Source organism: Carcharodon carcharias, chromosome 4, assembly GCF_017639515.1.
Source record: "Carcharodon carcharias isolate sCarCar2 chromosome 4, sCarCar2.pri, whole genome shotgun sequence".
Classification (NCBI taxonomy): domain Eukaryota; kingdom Metazoa; phylum Chordata; class Chondrichthyes; order Lamniformes; family Lamnidae; genus Carcharodon; species Carcharodon carcharias.
The window spans coordinates 185,478,143-185,491,797 of NC_054470.1; positions in this window are offsets into that span (position 1 = coordinate 185,478,143).

A 13,655-nucleotide genomic window follows, 5' to 3' on the forward strand; every position below is an offset into this window, starting at 1 on the left:
ACACACACACACACACACACAGGCGGGGGCTGCAGCGCGCGATTCACGCCGTTAATTGGCCAGCCAGCGTGAAATGGCGGTCGCGGCCCGATTGCAGGCGGCGATCCGATTGGCTGCTGCTCCCGCTCGCTGCCCCCCCCCCCCCCACCCCCCACCCGCCCCGAGCCCACTCGGTGGCCGGAAAATCATGACCTACGCCCTTCTAATCCTTTCTCCCTCATGAGTTCACCTAGCCTCCTTTTTAAATGTCTCGGAGCAGAGGAGTAGGCCATCCATCCATGCTAGTTGCCTCAACTGCTTTGTGGTGGAAAATTCCACTTCCTAACTATTCCCTGTGTAAAGAAGTTCCTCCTGAATTTCCTATTGGATTTATTGGTGATTATTTTACATTCATAGCCCTTAGTTCTGGTGTCTTCTGCAAGTGGAAGCACCTACTCTATGTTTCCCCTATCAAATCCTTTCCTAACCTTAAAGAACTCTATCAAGTCACCCTTCGGCCTCCTCTTTTGTAGAGAAAAGATCCTCAGCGTGTTCAATCTTTCCTGATAGGTATCGCCGCTCATTCCTGGTTTCATGTCAATAAATCTTTCGTGCAGCATTTCCAGCGCTTCTATATCCACATAGCCAGGACTCTCAGGGCAGGCGGTGGTGCAACGATAATGTCACTGGGCTAGTAATCCTGAGGCCCAGGCTAATACTCTGGTAACATAGGCTCAAATCCTACCTGGGCAGCTAGTGGAATTGAAACCCAATTAATAGATCTGGGAACTTGTGCAATGAAAAGGGGCTAATTAATAATCCTTTTGTAAAGGAGCCTTTCAGAAAAAGTGACCATAATATGATGCAATTTTACATTAAATTTGAAAATATGTAGCTCAATCAGAAACTATGGGGCGGCAGGAGGGTCTCGAACCAGGGGACACAGTCTCAGAATAAGGGGCAGGTCCTTTAGGACTGAGATGAGGAGGGGTTTTTCACTCAGGATGGTGAATTTTTAGAATTCTCTGTCCAGAGGGCTGTGGAGGCTCAGTCATTGAGTCTGCTCAAGACAGAGCTCAATAGATTTCTACATATTAAAAACATCAAGGGATACAGGGATAGTGCAGGAAAATGGTGCTGAGGAGAGCAGGCTGGAAGGGCTAAATGGCCTACTCGTGCTCCTATCTCATGTTCTTAACTGTTCACAGTACTCCAAGTGCAATCTAACCAAAGTGCTTGGTTTGTTGAGAAGTAACAATCATTGACATGGCTCTATTTATTACCCAACTATTTGGTATTTTGACCACTACTTCTGCATAAATTAATGACTCCGCCTCAGGAGCAGAAGTTACAATTTTGAAATCTGCAGGTGCCAAACAACTTGGAAGTGTAGTTATCAATGATGAAGGTAATAATAGACTTCAAGAAGACATGGACAAAGGGACAATGGAATAGGCAGAGACATGGCAGATGAAATTCAATCCTGAAAAGTGCGATGTGATACATTTTGATAGGAGGAATGAGGAGACAATATGTGCATCTGGCACAATTTCAAAGCTGGTGCAGGAAGAGAGAGGGGGAGATTGGGATGTTTGTGCACAAATTTTTGCAGGCAGCAGGACAGGTTAAAAAATAAGTTAATAAAGAATATGGGACCCTGGCTTTATAAATGGAAGTATAAAGTACAATGGCTAGGGAGTGACTCGATGGGCCGAATGGCCTAATTTCTGTTCCTCTGTCTTATGGTCTTACAAAATGCTAGTTTGGCCCCAGCTGGAGTATTGTGTCCAATTCTGGACACCACAGTTTAAGAAGGATGTGGAGGCTTTGGACAGTCTTCAGAAGAAACTTACTAGACTGACCCAGGGATGAGGAATTACAGTCATATGGACAAACTAGAGAGGCTAGGATTGTCCTCCTTCGAGGAGGAGGCTAAGAGGAGATTTGGTAGAGGTGTTTAATATCATGAAGGGTTTAGATAAAATAAAGTAAATTAAGAGAAACTGTTTCAAATTGGTGAAACGTCGATCAAGGGAGAGCACAGAATGAAGGTTATTGGCAAAAGAATGAGATGTGGAAAATCTTTTCTGTATGATGAATGGTTTGGATTTGGAATGCACTGCCTGAAAGGGTGGTGGAAATAGAGCCCATACTGGCCTTGAGAAAGGAATTGGATAAGTAATTGAAGGAGAAATAATGGCAGGGATTATGGAATGATGTAATAGAGCAATCCAAGCACTCATACTAACCTCCTCTTTCCCATAGCCTGAATGTTTTTCCTTTACAAGTCTTTACACAATTCCATCCTGAAAGGTACTATTGAATTTGCTTTCACGGCCCTTTCAGGCAGCACATTCCACACCACGACAACTCATCATGTAAAGGGAATTTCTCAAATCCCCCCCAATTCTCTTGACAATTGCCTTCATTCTGTGACTTCTGATTACTGACACTTCTGCTGCTTGAATCAAGTGCTCTATCATGAATTATTGCTTACACACACAAATTAAAATGTGGGAACTCGCCTTTCAAGTCTTCGTGACAATAGTGCAAGTGTACATTCCAGAGAATCTGAGAATCTTATAGCACAGAAGGTGGCTATTCGGCTCATCATGGCTGTGCTGGCTCTTTGAAAGAGCTATTTAATTAGTCTCACTACCCAGCTCTTTCCCCATAGCCCTGGAAACCTTTTCATTTCAAGTATAAGTACAATTTTCTCCCAACAGTTACTAATGCATCTGCATCCACAACTTTGAAATTATTCCCTAGGTACCAATAAATCAAAAAGAGTAGTGGCTCCAATCCCTGGGGAACAACACTACACACTTCCCTCCAGTCTAAAAAATGACTCACAGAATTCTTAAAGCACAGCAGGAGGCCATTCGGCCCATCATGTCTGTGCCAGCTCTCTGAAGGAACAATTTATCAAGTGCCATTCCCCCGCTTTCTCCCTGTAACCCTACACATTCTTTCTTTCCAGATAATAACCCAATTCCCTCTTCAATTCTCCAGTTGACTCTGCTTCCACCACACTCTCAGGCAGTGCGTTCCAGATCCCAACCACTCACAGTGTGAAAACGTTTCTCCTCATGTCTCCATTGTTTCTTTAACCAGTTACCTTATATCTGTGCCATCTTCTTCTCAAATTCTTTCACCATTGGGAACAGTTTCTCCCTATCTACTCTGTCCAGACCCCTCATGGTTTTGAACACTTCTATCAAATCTCCTCTCAGCCTCCTCTTTTCCAAGGAAAATAGTTCCATCTTCTCCAACCTATGTAACTGAACTTCCTCATCCATGGAACCTTTCTTGTGAATCTTTTCTGCACTCTCTCTAATGCCTTCATATCCTTCCTAAAGTGTGGTGCTCGGAACTGGGCACAATACTCCAGTTGAAGCCGAACCAGTGTTTTATATGAGTTTAACGGCTCACTGCTACTTTTTGTCTCTGTTCCTTAACCAATTATGTTTCCACATTGATATGGCCCCTTGACTTCCATGGGCTTCAGCTTTGCTAACAAGTCTATTAGGTGGCAGACCTTTTGAAAGTTCACATAGGCAATGTCAACCATGAGCCTCTCTGTTACTGCATCAGTGTGTTAAACATTTGCATGGTAACATCGTCAACTGTGATTTGTACCTTCACATATTTTGATTCCATAATTGTGTGTTGTATCAAAGATTTCCTCAGCTTGATGCATTTAGTAAAATCGCAAGCATGTGCTAAAAGAACGTCTTCATGATTCCACTAGAATAAAGTCTCGGTGAACACATTTCTATTGCCAATGTTCCGACCAAAGCCAGTCTTCATTCTTGAAAGGAAACTGTAATTTCCTGATGTAATTATCAGTTTCTTAAGCAGGATGAGACTATGTAAATATATTTTAAAAGCAGAAATCTGGAGCAGCAGGTAATTCTCTCACTATCCACGGTGAATTCAGTTCCCTATACCCAATATCCTTCACCATGTTGGCCAGGGGCTGCAGCCGAACTGCTGACACAGGCAAAAGCAACTTTTGACCTGTAGTAACCTGAGTCCAGTCAGTGGTCTGAGCTGGCTGGAACCGGCTTGAAGTAGCTGAGTTTCGTGAAGAACAAAGGGAATGTGATAAGACACAAGTCCTTATTTAGAAAAGGAGTAGTGAGGTAATGTTACCTAAGTCCTTGGGACAGAACCAATGAGAAGATGCCACACATTAGGCAAGAGAGCCTAAACCAACAGGAGAGAGACAGCACAGTTTGAAGAGATAAGATTCAGTATAAGAGTGGAGAACCTTGAGCATGGTGCCAGTGAGAACTCCGGAGAACAACCATCTTGGAAGTGGAAGAACCTGTGTCAGCAACGTGGAGACGACATCGAAAGAGAGAGAGAACGGAACGCCTGGTCAATGTCAGCTCTCCTTTTCGGGTATTAGCTTTTACATTCTGTGACCACTCAGGGAGTGTCAGAGAAAGCTAGTGGGTGTGTGTTTAGATCCTAGCTTGAGTATAAGACTGTATAACCTGGTGCAAACTGCATGTCTATATCTAACCAGACGTATAAGCTATATGTATATGATCGAATGACATGAATAAAGCAAATTTAGAGTTAAGAGAGAATTGACTCTTCTCCTCTTTGTGCTAAGCCAATAACCATAACCGGTGACCTCCGGCAACATATTTGGCATCCCTGGGTGGGTTCGAGGATAAATCTCTCCGTTGTGTCAGTGGGAGACTCGAGCCGAACCGAGTTAGCAAAGTACACAGAGAACAGGAGTTTGGGTTAATTCATAGCTGTTAACATAAGATGATGAATGAAAGGGAATCTCCAAGCCATGGGGACTTGGATTGTTTTGACTGGAAGGGACTCCTCCAGAAATACGTAATAGGGAAGTAGCCACAATGTGGGAAGTATGCAGGTCACATTGGTGACAAGGAAAAACCCGCTGGGGAGGGCCCTTTGGAGAATTGCGCAAACAATGATGTCAGATAAGAAATTTAAAAAGGTACAGAAGTCCGTAGTGATCGTATGTTTATTTGAGGAATGGATAGAATGCTGACAGCAGGCTAGGAGGGAGAGAGAGAGACAGACTAGAGGAAGAGAATAAAAAACTCAGTGAGGAGATAGCCCAACTTAGTGAGAAGGTAACTGATTTAAAGGGACAGAGAAGTGCGGATTTGATGCACGTGAACCAATATCAGTTACAGCGCGAAAAATTGGCTAGTGAAGAGAGTAAGAGAGAGGGAGAAGCCCAAGCAGCTAAAGATGAGGCGGAGGGATGGACTCAACAATGTAGTGATTTAAAAACTGCTATGAATGTGATTCACAGAGCAGCTCAGGAAAAGAGGAGCAGTACCGGTGATCATACAAAGTGTCAGAAACTGATAGTGAAGCTGCAAGATCAGCTAGCTGTACGGAGTTGAAGAAAGTGGTCAAGGGGATGTAGATTGGGATGATTTAGCAGACGGGGTGGATAGATACAGCAGCGGTGACAGGGAACCTCCACCAGAGGATCCACCGCCAGCATATATTCCAGAGCCGGATAAACCGTCTGCCCCATTGGCCCCCCTTGTAACCACTAGAGCACAGGTAGGGGCAGATAACCAGGGGCCAGCTGGCCCAAATATGACATATTCCACCCCACTTGGGGTACAAGAATTGAGGGATATTGTGAAAGATATAGGGACGTGTGCGCCCAGGGATGATCCTAGGGAGTTGTTGCTAGCAGTCAGGCAACAGAGAGGGGTACACGGCTTAGACGATGCTGTGGAAAGAAAATTAATCCTAATGTGCCTACACCCACATATACACTCCAACCTACCGGAGAAACAAAAACTTGGTAGAGGCACAAATGAGGCCTTAAAGAACCAGGTATTATCAGTCATGGGCGATAACAAAGGGAACCCAGTGGAGGCGCTGATGAAATGCTATCAAAGAAAAGGTGAACACCCCACTGCATTTTCGGCTCGCATTTGGGAGATGTTTCAAGGGGTCTACGGCACAGGCCTAGATAGGGATAATTTACCGCCGGAGGTTAGGAACCGATGGCTGAGAAAGCTAGTGTCGTGTGGCACTGAGGAGTCGAGGAAAGCATTAGATCAGTTTGATCCCACTGATGACATACATACAGAGCCCTGGATAATTAGGAATTGGTTAGAGTATGGGAAAGGGAAACACTAAAACTACCCAAGACATCCGGGAACAGAGCAATGCCTGTTAAGAATCAGGCTACAACCTGGGGAAATGAAGGGAGGGGACCTACTCAGAGGGAACCCCCTCCAGCTTATCAGACAGTGGGAAGAGGTAGAGGTAGAGGAAAAGGAAACTTCTCTGGAATGGGAAGAACTCAGGGCGAGGTGTCCAGATGCTATAACTGTGGCCAAGAGGGACGCTTCACAAGGGACTGCCCAAACTTGAGACAAGAGAATGCAGGTCGGGGAGGAAACCAGAGCTTACCCGTGGAAGGGCCGAATAGACCAAGTCCTCAGTGTGATATGATGGAAATACCACCGAGTTCCGGGTTGTACCCCGAACTGCAATGACGGTCTCAGGCCTCTCCGTTATGGGTGTGTGACATGCGGTGGGATGACTCGGGGAGACCCCTAGTGAATGGTAGGGTTGGAGGCCACCCTATTACATTCCCTTGGGACACGGGGGGTCCCGCACCACCGTTAACACCACTCAGATCAATGACGTAGATTGGAAAATTCAAAACAAAATTATTCTAAGTGGATTCACAGGGCATTCACAAGTAGGATATGTGACTGTACCGTTGAAAGTCGGTGTGGGAGACATAGTGATAGAGCATTCAGTGGTCCTTATCAGATTACCCAGAGAACAAGAACATATATTAGGGAGTGACTTTATGGCCAAAGCGGGACTCTGCTTTGACCCTGTCAATTGTATGATTTGGCAAATACCTTTGGGCGTGGGCAGTATAAATCACACACTCGTCCCGGTGGGGGAATATCAGGATATGATATGCACGATCGGGGAAATGTGGATAGAACCAGGAGAAATGAGTAACGATCGTGAAGTACAACAAATTATCACACAAAACTCAATAGCATTTGCCCGACATAAACATGATTGTGGGAAAATGACCGGGAGTGTGTGTATACAAGGTCCAGACCTCAAACTACAAAAGCAGTACGGTTTCCCAAAACAAGCATAAGAAGAGATAAGGAAGGTGATACTGAGTCTGCTGCAGCAAGGGATATTAAGATCAATAGCTTCTACTAACAACGCGCCTATTTGGCCGGTGAGGAAACCCGATGGTAGCTGGCGACTAACGATAGACTACAGAGAATTAAATAAAGTCACCACGTTAACAGCCCCTACTGTAGCAACTAGCCCAGAGACAGTGATTCGACAAAATGAGGATGTGCAATGGTTTACGGTTTTGGACATAAGTAACGGTTTTTGGTCTATTCCACTGGAGAAAGAATGTCAATTTAAATTCACGTTTACTTTCCAAGGACAGCAATATACGTGGACCGCCCTGCCGCAGGGATTTCACAATTCCCCGTCCATATTTCAGCAGCGGCTGAGGGAAGGGTTAAAAGGATTCTCAAGGCCTGAATGTCTAGTGCAGCACGTAGACGACTTACTCCTACAAACTAAAACCAGAAAGGAACATTATCAACTACTAAGTGAATTACTGCAGTTTTTACATGACTTGGGATTAAAGATTAACCCTAAAAAAGCACAGATCATGAAACAAAAAGTTACTTACTTGGGAATGATTCTGACACCGGGGAAGAGGGACATTGAAAAGCGAAGGATAGAGACAAAACAAAAACAGAATTACCTGGAAAAACTCAGCAGGTCTGGCAGCATCGGCGGAGAAGAAAAGAGTTGACGTTTCGAGTCCTCATGACCCTTCGACAGAACTAAGTAGAAATAGGAAAGGGGTGAAATATAACTCCCCCCCCACACACACACACACACCTTAAACCAGCTTATTTTTCACCCCTTTCCTATTTCTACTTAGTTCTGTCGAAGGGTCATGAGGACTCGAAACGTCAACTCTTTTCTTCTCTGCCGATGCTGCCAGACCTGCTGAGTTTTTCCAGGTAATTCTGTTTTTGTTTTGGATTTCCAGCATCCGCAGTTGTTTGTTTTTATATCTGAAGGATAGAGACAGTTGGCAGACTCCCTGTTCCACGGGATGTAAAACGGTTAAGGTCTTTCTTAGGCTTGGTGGTTTATTGCAGGGACCACATTGATGGATTCGCCACAAAAGCGGCCCTGCTTACGAAATTATTAAAAAAGAATGTGGCCTGGGAGTGGAAGACAGAACACACCCAGGCCATGACCGCTCTAAAGCAAGCACTAGCTGCCGTGCCTGCTCTGAAAACCCCAAATCCAACTGAGCCGTTTTCATTGGAGGTGGCTACCACAGACACCACCCTTTTGGCAGTTCTATTACAGAAGACACACGGGAAATTACCACCAGTAGCGTCCGCCTCACGTACTCTCTCACTAGTAGAGCAGGGGTATACGATATGCGAAAAACACTTGCTAGCTGTCTTTTGGGCAGTGCAGCATTTTACCTATATTGTGGGACTAAACCCACTTACAATATTAACAGAACACACCCCCCGTTCAGCTACTGTTAGACGGAAGGATTAAGGATGGTGCAGTTAGCCAAAATAGATTCGCTAAATGGACATTGTTGCTACAAGGGAGAAATATAACCATAAAGGGGGTAAAAACCACCACTATGTTAACAGACAACTTAGTTTATCAGGGAGAAAAACATGAGTGTCAATTGATGACAGCAAATGACCCCAAGGGCCCACTCGTATCAAAAAGAAGGGAGGGAGTAAGATGGGGCCTGAAAGCAGAAAAACAAAGGAAACAGGAAAGGAAGAACCCTATTTTAAAATGTTTGTGGTTGGCTCTTCATCAGTACAGGATGTGGAAAGGAGAACTGGCTGTGGGATATCCAAGGAGGATGAACACAGACAGGAAAGATATAGTGAGCCTCTGACATTACCTAAAACCACGAGTGCGCAGGCAGCAGAACTAGCAGTCATTGCATATGTAGTTGGTCACCCGGAATACTTTCTGCCCAGATCAGTCATTTACCCTGATAGCATGGATGTCTGTAATAGCCTCACAGAACATTTGCCCCTATGGGAAGCGAGAGGATTTGTCTCAGCGGATGGAAGGCCCCTTCCTTCGGCCTGGCTATTACGGTACATCTTTGAAGAAGCACAGGGGAAAGGATTTGGGGTCACAAAAGTAAAAGCTCATTCAAAACTATCTCCCGAAGGGAACAGGAACGCTGATGAACTAGCCAAACGAGGTGCTGTAAGTGGACAGGAATGGCAGCCACCGATTGGGGAAATCGGGGGCCAGAGAGAGAAGCAGGTCAAAGTATTGGATTTAACACAGGAGCAAAAGAAAGACAGAGAATTGAAAAAAAAACTAATAGAAGGAGCAGAGTCAGACACATACAAAAAGTATGAGGGGGTCTATATTCAAGACGGAGTCGTTTTATGTGAGGGAAAATTTGTGGTGACAGAGGGGGGACAAAACCAAATTATCCACTGGTACCATGACTTTTGGGGACACAAAGGGATGGCTTCATACCATGGCTTCATCAACAGGCTACACTCCTTATAGGGACATGAGGGGAATGGAGGTGTTGGTAGGTTTGGATTTGTCTAAACCCGAGGTAGACCACATTATATCAGAAAAATGAGTACAATAGCTAGTAGAAACAGTAAAAGAAGCAAATTATGTAGCTGCTCACCGACACAGAAAGAAGAAACAGCAAAGCATGGCTTATTTCGACGCAAAAGCCAGCCTGATAGAGTTGAGACCCGGACAAAGAGTAATGACTAGGGTACACCAGCCCACCTCATTCTTGAATCTAAAGTTTGCTGGCCCCTATGAGATAGTAGATAAAGCTAGCCCATCTGTATACAAGATATTAACGACACCAGATAAGAGTGGCTGGTATCACGTTAATCAGCTAAAGTTAGTGGGGGATAAACAAAATAATCACCATTGGCATGTGCTGCTTGATGCTAACGATGTTCTGAATCCTGAAGGTCAGGGAGATCAAGAACAGGACCAGCTACAGCTCAAAGAAGAGGTGATTGAAAACAAATTTGATACTGTCCGTTCACATGCAGAGGAGAATCCAGGGAAAAAAACAAAAGAAAAATAAAACAAAGAGGGTGAATAAGTGGGTTAGAAGAAACGGATGGTTAGAATCTGAAACAAATTGGGAACAAGGTATGGACAGTCTGGCTCGGTATATGAAGAGACTGGACTTAAAATAGTGCTTAAAAGAAACTGTAAATAAGAACAGAAATTACTCTTGTTCATTACAGGTCCAGCCTAAAATGAAGGGGATAATGCATTTTGTTGCTATCAGACTGAACATTGTCAGAACTGCGGTTGAACCTGCCTCGGAGCCGTCACAATGAATGAACGTGCCTGAAGCAGTGTCGACGGCGGAGGGATATCCCGAGACCAGGAACAGCTTTGCTCTGCAGAATAAGACAGTCCGAACCAACAAAGGGAAAAGAGAGGATTTAAATTTGTATTATACGGGAATGGATGGGTTAACATGCGTGGGAAAAACTTTGGGTATACCAGAGGGAGCAGGAGTACTGTTTTCATGCAACAAAGTTCTAGAGGTGACATTGTCGGTAATCTCAGAGGGAAAAATTATTAGTCAATTTGTGGGCCCATTTACTGAGCAACCATCGGAGAAAAATTATGGTCCACTGGGATCACACCTATGTGAATATTGACTGGGGTAGTGACTCATAAGGGAGATATTATGTCGGGGCGGTGTTTCATATTCCCCGGCATGGAAGCAATTTGACCTACCCTTTAAAAAGAGTTCATAACGTGGGCAAGTATCATGAGGGTACTTGGATATATTTGAGCAACCCACCATCTCATGCTATCGTAATGGATGGTGCTGAGAAAGGGGTAGGTTTGTCAAAGTGTCACCAAGGAGGGAATCACTGGGCCTGTCCAGCAGAGATAATGAGACAGAAACTCATTAATTGTGGGTTCAGTACTTATGAAAATTGTTCATTGTCCATTCTGCCTGTTAACAGCCAGTCCTTTATACAATACACCCTTAGCAAAGGATGGAAACAGTGCCCCCTGGAAGGACACAATGTGACCATTAACAATGTGACCTTAGACCTGGTTATCGGTGGACAAGTTCTGCCTAAGCCAATAATGAGGATGGTAATAAATGAAAAACTCACAGTCCAACGTACCGATATAGACCAAGATCTGCGGAAATATGTTCCTACCGAACTACCACACATTCCACACCTGACTGCAGATTGGACGCAAATAGTGGAGGAAGCCAATGAGATAATTCATCAATGGATTAAACATACTAAAATAATTAGAACTCATGTTGATAAAGCAGAGGCACTGCTACAGGACCCCAGGTTCTGGGATAAGTTTTGGAATTGGGGATCTAATGTTCAAATACATCCATGGATCAGGAGTTTATCACATGCTGCTGTAGTTGTAATTATATGTGCATCAATACTTGTCATATTCAGCATATATCAGCTTAGAAGGTGGAAAATTGAAATTTTGCACCGATTGAATGTTAGTGCTATAATGAAACAGACGAAACGATTATCAGTATAAGGACACTGTGAAGTATATTTAATATACACTTCTCTTTTATATTTTTATATAAGCATATGATATCGCGAATGTAACATAACCATTGGGGGACAATGACAACCTCAGGAGTGGTACACAGAAAGGGAGAATAATGATCCTAAGATTTGTATCTTTGGATCAAAAGGGGGGAGATGTTGGCCAGGGGCTGCAGCCAAACTGCTGACACAGGCAAAAGCAACTTTTGACCTGAAGTAACCTGAGTCCAGTCACTGGCCTGAGCTGGCTGGAACTGGTTTGAATAGTTGAGTTTCATGAAGAACAAAGGGAATATGATAAGACACAAGTCCTTATTTAGAAAAGGAGTAGTGAGGTAATGTTACCTAAGTCCTTGGGACAGAGCCAATGAGAAGATGCCACAGACTAGACAAGCGAGCCTAAACCAACGGGAGAGAGACAGCACAGCTTGGAGAGATAAGAAAGAGTGGAGGATCTCTGGTGTGGTACCAACGAGAACTCCAGAGAACAACCATCATGGAAGTGGAAGAACCTACGTCAGCAACGTAGAGACGACATCGAAAGAGAGAGAGAACGGAATGCCTGGCCAGTGTCAGCTCTCCTTTTTGGGTATTAACTTTCATATTCTATGACCACTCAGGGAGTGTCAGAGAAACCTAGTGGGTGTGCGTTTAGATCCTAGTTTGGGTATAAGACTGCATAACCTGGTGCAAATTGCATGTCTATATCTAACCAGACATATAAGCTGTATGTATGTGATCTAACAACGTGAATCAAGTGAATTTAGAGTTAAGAGAGAATTGACTCTTCTCCTCTTTGTACTAAGTCAACAACTGTTACCGGTGACCTCCAGCAACAACTACCACTAACACCCTAATGCTCTGCATTAATTAAATGTTAGCCCAATGCTTTTATGTTGCCTAATGGTGACCCAAATACTTGTATAAATATTAGTATACTCATAGTTGAGTTCATTCAGTGAAATGAAAAAATCTAACTTCCAGCAAGTTTTTTGGACATTATGCAATTAAGTGCTTCTCCACTAGGTGTCCAGCTGCCACACAACTTGCACTTGTCTGCTGTCCTTAACACAGCAAACTGTCCCGAGGAGCTTAACAAAGAAAGGGAACGAGGCACCAAGCAGGGAGAAGGGTTAAGGAAGACAATCACAGACTAGTTCAAAAGACAGATTTTGAGGAGGCCTTTGAAAGTGAGGGAGAAATGGGACAAAATGGGGAGGCCCTGCTTCAGCTCAGCTGCTGCTGAAACCCTCATCTATGCCTTTTTTACCTCTGGAGTGGAATATTCCAATGTACTCCTGGCTGACCTTCAATTTCAAACCCTTCATAAACTTCAGCCCTTCTGCCATCTTGCTCTTTAAGCATTTATAAAAAACATTTCAATATTCTCTTTATGAATGGTTACTTTGTGCGATTTTACTAAGACAGCTGATCATGGGTTTATCATATAAAATAAGCATTTTAATCAGCTGTTACAAGCAGGAGGGAGTTTAATTTAGAACAGGTCTGGTTTTGCAGGGGAGGTGGTGGTGGTGCAGTGGTATTGTTGCTGGACCTGGTAATCCAGAGACTCTGGGGAACTAGATTCAAATTTCTCCTGTGGTGGAATTTGAATTGTTAAAAAAAAAATTGGAATGAAAAGTCCAACGATGACCATTGTTGACTGTTGTAAATACCCATCTGCTTCCCCTATAGGACATTAGCCGTTCTCAGAAGGAAATCTACCATCCTTACCTGGTCTGGCCTCCATGTGACTCCAGACCCACAGCAACATGGTTCACTCTTAAATACCCTCTTAACAAGGGACAATCAAGGACGGGCACTAAATGCTGGTCTAGCCAGTGACACCCAGGTCCCATGATGGAATAATAATATCTCCACTCGCTACCCGTCAGGAAATAAAGGTTTTTTTTTAAATTTTTGTTGATTTCCCCCTTGATATTCACAGGAGAATGTGAGGAGAGAGTTCATGATCTGAAGTTGCTGAAAATTGCCCAGGCACACCTGGTGCTGCCCTTAGCATGATCCCCTTGCGCT